This window comes from Thunnus thynnus, chromosome 1 (genome assembly GCF_963924715.1).
Source record: "Thunnus thynnus chromosome 1, fThuThy2.1, whole genome shotgun sequence".
Classification (NCBI taxonomy): Eukaryota; Metazoa; Chordata; class Actinopteri; order Scombriformes; family Scombridae; genus Thunnus; species Thunnus thynnus.
The window spans coordinates 7,313,746-7,322,371 of record NC_089517.1 but is presented as its reverse complement, the minus strand read 5'-3'; the positions used below and the strand labels follow the sequence as shown (position 1 = coordinate 7,322,371).

The window sequence follows — 8,626 nt, the reverse complement described above, 5'->3', positions numbered from 1 at the left end:
CCAGGTCGCATCTTGAGGCAGAATTCAATCAAATCTCAGTAGTAAACATCTTGGTACAACCCTACAGTTGGATATTAGCATTTGTATTGTGCAGCTCTGTTGTTGACCAAAGCTGCCCTGCCTTATCTGTCAACACAGGCTTGTCAGGTCTGCACCTCGCAGTGAGTGGCTGCTGGTGCTTCCCATTCAGGGCTGCAGCGCTGGGAGCGCACACTGGGCTGGTTGGGAGCTCCAATCTCAGAGCAAAAGGAAGAACAGCATCCGCTTCACTCTTCAATGGCAGCACTCACACAAACACACAGATTCACCTTCAACTGCTGCCAGAAACACAAAGAAACACATTTTCCCTCCAAGCTAGTCAACCCCAGCACTAAGCGCACATTTCTACAGCCAATGGCTACAGTAAGATGAGTTTAAGCTCCAACATAGTCCTGTACAGTGCTTGGTCGTTCCTTGGTTTAATTTCTACTTAAATAGGCTTTTTGTTATGTAATATAAAACTTTCTGAACTCCTTATTGCTGTAAGTAAGTAATCTTTTTCTTCCTCTTCTAATCATTATTCATAATAGTAGTCGAGCAGTGTCTGACATTTTAAAATCCTAAATATAGGCACTTATTAAAAAAAAGCACATACAATTTTTCTTGTGCATGAAAAATGATATTTACACTGACCCTTATTCAAATTAAATAACTGATGTAAACCTGAAAACAGCTAATAACATGTTTCAAGGAGTTAAAGTAAAAGGCAGTCTCTTCAAGTCCTGGTAGCTCATAAAAGTTACATGGTTAAGAATTGGGAAGTTGTTGACCACTACGATCAGCTTTTCTTTTACCTGGTTGATTCATGAGGGAGTCAGAACAAGTGCAACTGATGATGTCACCTGTCGAACAAGCTAAACCTTTTTACGTTACACTGCTGGGAGCCTTTTGAGACTTTCTGTCTGGATCCATTGCCTCGGCAATCCAGCTGCAGTTCTAACACTTCTTATAAATTGGTGCAAGCAGCTGGTGCAGGAGCCCATCTGAAAGGAGTTTAATATCGGCCGTAAAATACGAAGCTTGCTGCCTTGTATTTTTTGTGCATTTTTTTATTGTGTTTTGTTTATTTACACTGAATACAAAAGGGTCTCAGGCGTGATTGGTTTAATCCCATCATGCTGCTGCTCGTCACAGAAAATGAATGGGAGGCGGAGTGTTTTGTGTCTATGTGGTAAATGCTGCCTCTGAGCAATCTCACCACAATAATAAGTGAAGTTGTAAACAACTAATTTCATTTCATCTAATGTGTGTCTTGCGGGTGATTATGAAAATTACAGTTTCATTAGAAAAGCTTATAGTTCATTCAAGTACATTTCAGGGCTTGTTTGCCTGAATGACAGGTGTCTCACATGGATGTATTACAGAAAAAAAGACTTGGATATAGTGTGGTGAACCATGCTTTTCTCAAAACACCAAGACAAGATCATTGACAACATTATTGACCTGCTAACTGAGGGAAGCAGTAACCTCACTTCCATGGTTTCTGTATTGTGGGTTACCACAATGAGAAAGCTCATAAATACTGAGGACGGGTAAATCAATTATCTTCGGGGCAAATCAAACCCAAATGCAGCAAGAGATCTTGTCCAACTAGAAACTTATGCCAAGAAAATGTACCAACTGTTAAAATAATAGATAATTTCAAATGAAACAGTGAGAACATTTGTGAGAACTGTGACTCTTTGATCTGATTAAAACTCTCTAATAGAATCCTTGGAGAGTAAATCTTGCAGCGTATCACACATAAAGATAGATATTTCAGAGTAAACTTTCTCTGAAGTTGTTGTTTCAGTTTCTGTCCACTGAAGGGCAATTTCATAAAGCATGCTGCAAGTCATGACTCAGTTTGAGAGTACCTGAAATGTCAACAGTACCCGTGTAATGCCAGTACAAATCAGATTCAGCATAACCTTGAGTGATAGCAGTATAAAACAACCCATTGAGCAGGTACGGCTGAATAGGTAATAGCCGCATACAACTTGGCAGCTGGGGTTCCTGATTGAAAGCAACGTCCACAGATGATCTGCTACGGTTTATGATACTAGTGTGAATGAAAATCTGCCTCTCTGAATTTTTTTTTCCAATCAAAAGCCGAACATAAAACCTGCAGAAGAAATTAAGAAAAAAATCTAGAGACTGAATGCAAATAACCACCATTTCAGCTCAGAGAGACTGCATAGTAGTTCAAACTGCATACTTTGCTCAGTTTTACCTTAATGGGTTTTATAAAACCTCAAATACCGTACGGCTAATTAATTATCTGTATTATTAAATCAAAGTGTTCAAAGTCAGGCCAAGAAAATACACACACACACACACCATTTAAAAAAACAATAGCACATTGTTACTGTTCAAGGACCTCCCTCTGTGCACTGCTGCACACTTTGCCGAAATTATAGGAAGAATGATTACAAATTATAGTAATCAACGTTCTTAATTAATAGTCAGATCCTCCTCAATCACTTAGAAGCCAAATGAACACAACAGAAACTTGAGGGCTCCCAGACTGCAGTTGAATGAGGATGATAGCAGCTCCCCAATGTATGAGTCATGGCAGGTAATTCCACTGGGCCATTGTTTGTTTGACAGCAGCATGCTCCCTCCAACTGCTCCTCTGATAATGGTGTTTATGTACTTTGGCTCCACAAGGCAAGGCAAAATGGCCATACTAACAATAGAGGCAGTGGACAGAGGTAGCCAGAAAAATGGCGCTGATTCAACCCCCGAGCATCAAAGAATCAACGATATTCACCTCAATGTTAATCCCACAAACAATAACTTACTTATCTTAATTATGAGCTACCTGAAGAAGACAGCTTGACTACATCATTATTTGTAAGGACACGCAGCCATGTATACACCTTTTGCCCAGTAAGTAAGGTTTTGTATGATGTAGATACAGTAAGTTTCCATGGTAATACATGCCCGGTTTTTCCTATTCATGAATAGTACGCTGGCATATTTGTAGCAGAATTTGTGTACAACTTATCCTTGAGAATCTAGTCTATAATTGAAATAAATACTTGTGAAAGTTTATTCAAATCATTTTGATAACAGATCACTAGGTTTTCTAATTATTGAGACTGCAAAATGAGAGCATCAGTCATCTCAGCAATTAACAACACGATATTTGTTTATGTTCAAGTAACAAAGCCTTTTAACTGCCTGTGACTCTTATCTGTCAGGACCAAAGGAGGAAGTCAGATGACGTTATTATATAGCCATAAAGTCTGCATAGGGAGGAGGTCCACGTGGATGGATGGGTCAACAAAACATCGTCCACCGTCCTTAAATGACAAAATCCAGACAATACATGGGAGCGTTTTCTATTTTGATGCCCCTATCGGCAGTAACAGGCTGGACAAGATCATTTATCTGTACCTTCAAAAATCATTACAAATCAAAATTAATTATGCTTTATGTCCTGTTAGGTCTGGTTAGGTTTAGGCACAAAAACCTGCTGGTTAGAGCTAGAGAAAGATCATAATTTGGGGTAAAATAAGCTGTAGTTAGGTAAGGTTAGGCAACCTTCATCATCATGGCTATAATAATGACCATGTGGTTAAGGTTAGGGGACAATCGTAGTAAGTTTTTAAAAAACTGTCCCATACAAACAGTGGTCTCTCATGGCCAAGTCTTCACTTTTGTTGACCCACTTGATCTCGTCCTCATGCAGACTTTGTCGGTATATATTGACCTCATCTGATTTCCTCCTTTTCTCCAGTCATAATTACTACAGCTGCTAAATGGCATCTGTCACTTTAACATAAATATACGTCCTTTTGGGCTACTGATGATTACAACCTATTGTGTCGTTTTTCTTGTGAGGACAGTCTTATATTTTACAGTAACATGAGAGACCGCTGTTAGTTTCCTACCGACAGCCAAGGTTGATTTGTTTTTACCATGATCGTAGTCGTTCCCTAACCATAACAAAGTTATTATTGTAGCCATGACGATGCACGTCCCCTAAACTTAACAAAGTAGTCATTTTAACTGAAATCATGATATTTCCCTAACTTTGACAAAGTAGTTTTTTTAACAAACCTTAACCATAGCAGTGCAAGATCAGAAAAAAATGTCAATGTTGGCCTGTCGATTCTGGACATGGACCAACAATGTATTTTGTTGTTTAAATTGGAGGATATAATGTCTTTTCTTATTAAAAAAAAAAAGATATTTTGTCAATAACAGAAATGGACCACAATGGTCCATGTCTTTTTATTTGTGAGATAAGGAAAAACTAGATGGGAAACCTGAAACATGAGTACAAAGTTTAATTAACTTCCATCCCCACTATATTATCAGTGTTTCAGAACAAAATTTGATCAATTTCTAGGCCAATGACATTGACAGGTTTTTAATAACTTTGAGCACAAAGCACAAAGATATTTGATTGACAGAGAGCAGTCTGATATGTTTTAAACCTACTTCAGGGCAAATAACATTCATCTTTGGGCTCAGTGTTATGGGTTTGTGATATTAAAGTCAGCACAAAAGCATTTTGTGGTACAAAAATATGACTTTCTGCACAGGGACACTGATAACACTAAATTGTACTGGCTCCTTCCAAACATAAACATTTTGGGTCACAAATCAGGGGTTATATGGTGATGTAACAAAACGGTCAGTTTGTCATGGTTCTGTCCCAGTCTGGCTCTACGTTCTATGGTTGCCATTATCCAGCAGTCCACCAGATGCCCTCAGACTTTTTCCCTGTTTGTTGGACTGAGTGGGAGATGAACAGATAAGATAAGTTCAATACAATGAGCAACAATATCTCAAGTGGTCCTTTAATATAATCTGTAGCCTTTGTCCAGACATAGATCATATACATGTGATCCATTGGAAGAGCTAATAGAGTGTAATATGTCATACTTTTGGCTTCACCTGGTTAAGAATGAGAATGTTTGTTTCTCTTTGCTCTGTGTGCCCCTCTTGCATTCATGTACTCCTCCTCAGCCTGCTTTTTGCACATCTGTCCTGCATTCAGTCTCATTAGCCCTGCCCTGCTCCCTGTGTCTTCTCCAGCCAATCAACTCCCAGCCTGCCCTTGTCTTTTGCTACTTTTTTTTTCATTGGTTCAGTTTGTATTTAAGTCCTTGGTTTCAGTTTAGTATTGTTGAATCATGTGTTCTGTTCTATGTTCTATGCCTTGTTCTCTCTGCTCTGTTCTGCATTGTTTAGTTCAGTTCAGTTTTTCTTTGCCTGCACTCAAGCTAAAATAAAGAAGTTATTCTTCAGTTCATACTGCCTGCATCCTGCATTTGCATCCTGCATTTGGGTCCATCTCCTGCTACTGTTACTGACAAAAGGATCCAACCACAGGTGGACCCAGCAAACAAACCTCATGAGGTGACTTTTAAACCGTTTTGCTTTCGTTATGACTTCAACTACACTTCCAGTAGTGAGGACAGAGAGGCAGTTTTATCATCGGCACGGCAGTAAGTTTATTCAAGGCCTTGGTTAAAGAATTTGCTATCCAGATGGGTAGAAGACTTTTTGAACACTGGTGTATATCTGCCTGCTTCCCAGACAGCTAACCTGCAGCATGTCAGTAACCAACATGTTAGCCACCACATGATTGCCATCCAGCCTGCAAGCCTGTTAGCTCCCAGAAGCCAAGCTATCCTGCTTCCCCTGAGCCTGTCACTTCAACCTCCTCTGCACTTCAGCTTCCACCTGAGTTGGCTAGCCTCCTGCCTGAACATGCCCCTCCAAGTCCAGCCCCAGTCCCCCTGGACACTTTCAACAGTATTAACTGGTTAGACATGGACCCAGCAGACATGCTGAAGGAGGTAAAAGACGTTTTGTATGCTGTGGAGCGAATCTCTGCCTACCACTGTGACACCTCCAAAATTAAGCAGAGGAATGCAGCTTTTTCTCAGATACTCTGCACTTGTTCATCCAAGCTATGGCTGCTGGAACTTCTGCCTAATCTGAAGGTGATTGTGAACACCTCCTGTTTAGACTACAACTGTTACCCTTCCTGTATGTCCTGAACCTGATCTGCCATGCCCTTTGCCAGGATCCCCTGCAGCCCCACCTCCAGTCTGCAGCATCCCCTGTGGTCCTGCTTCCTGCATCCCCTGTCCCTGCTGAGCTGCAACAATCCCTAGTCCCTGCTGAGCTGCAGCACTCTCCGTCCCTGTTGAACTGCAACATTCCCCTGTCCCTGCTGAGCTGCAACAGTCTCCTCTTCCTGTTGAGCTGCAGCGATCTCCTGTCCCTGCTGAGTTGCTATAGTCCCCTGTTCCTGAGCTGCAACAATCTCCTATACCTGAGTTGCAGCAGTCTCCTGTGTTTGTGCTTCAACAGCCTTCTGTTTCTCTGGCTACTCCAGCTCACCTGCCAGACTCTGAGCCACTGGCCACATCTGCCAGCCGCATCCACTGACCTCCTCCCAGACCTTCAGCAGTCAGCCATCTCCGCATACCTCCTCCCAGACCTTCAACAACTGGCCATCTCCACCGACCTCCTTCAGCATCAGCCGCCTCTGCTGATGTACCCAGCCTTTGTTGCCGACCTCCAGAGCAGCCCTGTACGTCTGGTCGCCCCTTCACCTGGTCAAGAATGAGAATGTTTGTTTAATGACCAGATTATTTTTGTGGTTGCATTTGGCCTGCTGACATTTTAGGCTTTCATGAGCCTACTTATAGTGTTTTCTGGGTTTTTAGTTTCTCTTTGCTCTGTGTTTCCCTCCTGTGTTCATGTACTCCTCCTCAACCTGCTTTTCTCTTCACACCTGCCCTGCATTGAGTCTTGTTAGCCCTGCCCTGCTCCCTGTGTCTTCCTCAACCAATCATCTCCCAGCCTGGCTTTGTGTCTTGTCACTTGTTCCTTGTTGTTTAATTCAGTTCAGTTTGTATTTAAGTCCTGGTTGTCAGTTTAGTGTTGTTGGATCATTTGTTCTGTTCTGCTCTGCTTTGTTCAGTCTGCTGTTTGTTCTGCGTTGTTCTGTTCAGTTTTTCTGTGCCCGCACTCAAGCTAAAATAAAGTTATTCTTCTGTTGCATTTGGGTCCATCTCCTGCTACTCTTCCTGACACAGTTTTTTCAAAGATTATGGTTTTGTTTGTTGGTTGACCCACATAGGTGTTTTGCTGTATTCTGGCTGGTTAGGCCTCTGCTCAGTTAGATGGAGCTGTGCTAGGAGTTTCATGAGTTCACCAAAATATTCCAATAAGGATGATAAAAGTGTAACTCATATACAACTGTAAACAGATAAAACAAAGCCAATAACAAAGTGAGGGAGATGTTGATCAAACAGTCCATACAGTCATGTGAAGAGGTTCAATCAGGCAAAATTCAGTAAGTCAATTTGTGCTGGACCAAAGCTTATTTTTCCGCTACATATTGCAAATGTGAAACATCATATCCTACTGTACCTTAATAATGTGGGGGCATTAATACCGTATATACAGTATATAGATAACTGCACAACTCTCTACTTCTTTAATGAAATGTCATTTACAAGTGACTGAACTTCAAAACCGATACGTAGGACAAACTGAAAATATTGTCATTAATACTCTATAACATACAGTACTGTGCAAATGTTTTAGGCACTAAAAGCAAAGTGAGGATGCTTTAAAAATAATGCCATGAATACTTTTTATTTATCAATTAACTTCATTCAAAGTTCAGTAAATAGAAGAAACCTAAATTAAATCAATATTTGGTGTGAGCAGGTTTGCCTTTAAAACAGCACCAGTTCTCCTCAGTACACTTGCACACAGTGCTTTGGCAGGTCAGTTGTTCCAAGCATCTTGGAGAACATGCCACAGTTCCTCTGTGGATTTAAGCATCTCAGTTGCTTCTGTTTCTTCATGTAATCCCAGACTGACTCTATGATGTTGGGATCAGGGCTCTGTGGAGGCCATACTATCTGTTAGAGGACTCCTTGTTCTTGTAGCTGAAAATAAAGTAGTTCTTTATGACTCTGGCTGTATGTTTGGGATTCTTGTCATGCTGCAAAATCAATTTGGGACCAATCAGACACCTCCCTGATGGTACTGCATAATTCATAAGACTCGAAACATCTAAAGTGTCTAAAACTTTTGCATAGTACCATATTTTCAAAGTTAAAATTCAGTTTCCATGTCAATAACACACAGAAAGTAGGGAAAGTTAGCATTGTTGCTCCCCAATCCCTGCTGTGCAAGCTCAATGTTTCCTTGTGAGGAGCGACAAAGTAAGAGTGTAGATGCCAAACACTGATGCTGTACATGCAGTATATAATCTATTTCACGTGAGTTGGCTGACTGAACTACAGTGATTCTTTGTTGGGCTCTGAGCACTTCCAAAACACATGTGACCTACACTTAACACTGTGCCTGACAGCCTCGTGTGTAGAGACACACAAATGGAGCAATAGCTGCTACTTTGCTAATGTGCTGCTCATGCTACACCTCCTGTGTAGACACAGCCTAAATCATTTCACAATGTTCCTGAAAACACAAACAGAGTTTGGTGAGTAGTGTTGGAACCACTACAGACATTTCAACCAGGACAGACAAATGACTGAAGCACAACTAATTGTTTATTATACAGAAGATAATGATGATTAAGTCTTGTCAAAAGTCTTTG

General features: G+C 40.9%; 2 long non-coding RNA genes across 3 annotated transcripts; one reads left to right on the top strand and one right to left on the bottom strand.

Annotated features, from left to right (window-relative positions):
• Nucleotides 1-4,298: 4,298 nt before the first annotated feature.
• On the bottom strand, nt 4,299-7,036 carry LOC137189177 (uncharacterized). 2 transcript variants are annotated; one of them, XR_010929599.1, is made up of 2 exons: nt 6,388-7,036; nt 4,299-4,767 (listed from the first exon to the last, which is right to left on the bottom strand). It is a non-coding gene; the product is annotated as an uncharacterized lncRNA (long non-coding RNA). The 2 variants fall into 2 exon arrangements; XR_010929598.1 differs by lacking the exon at nt 6,388-7,036 and adding an exon at nt 4,930-5,010.
• Nucleotides 5,064-7,053, top strand: LOC137189181 (uncharacterized). The gene is made up of 2 exons (XR_010929600.1): nt 5,064-5,483; nt 5,575-7,053. It is a non-coding gene; the product is annotated as an uncharacterized lncRNA (long non-coding RNA).
• The last annotated feature ends 1,573 nt before the right edge of the window (nt 7,054-8,626 follow it).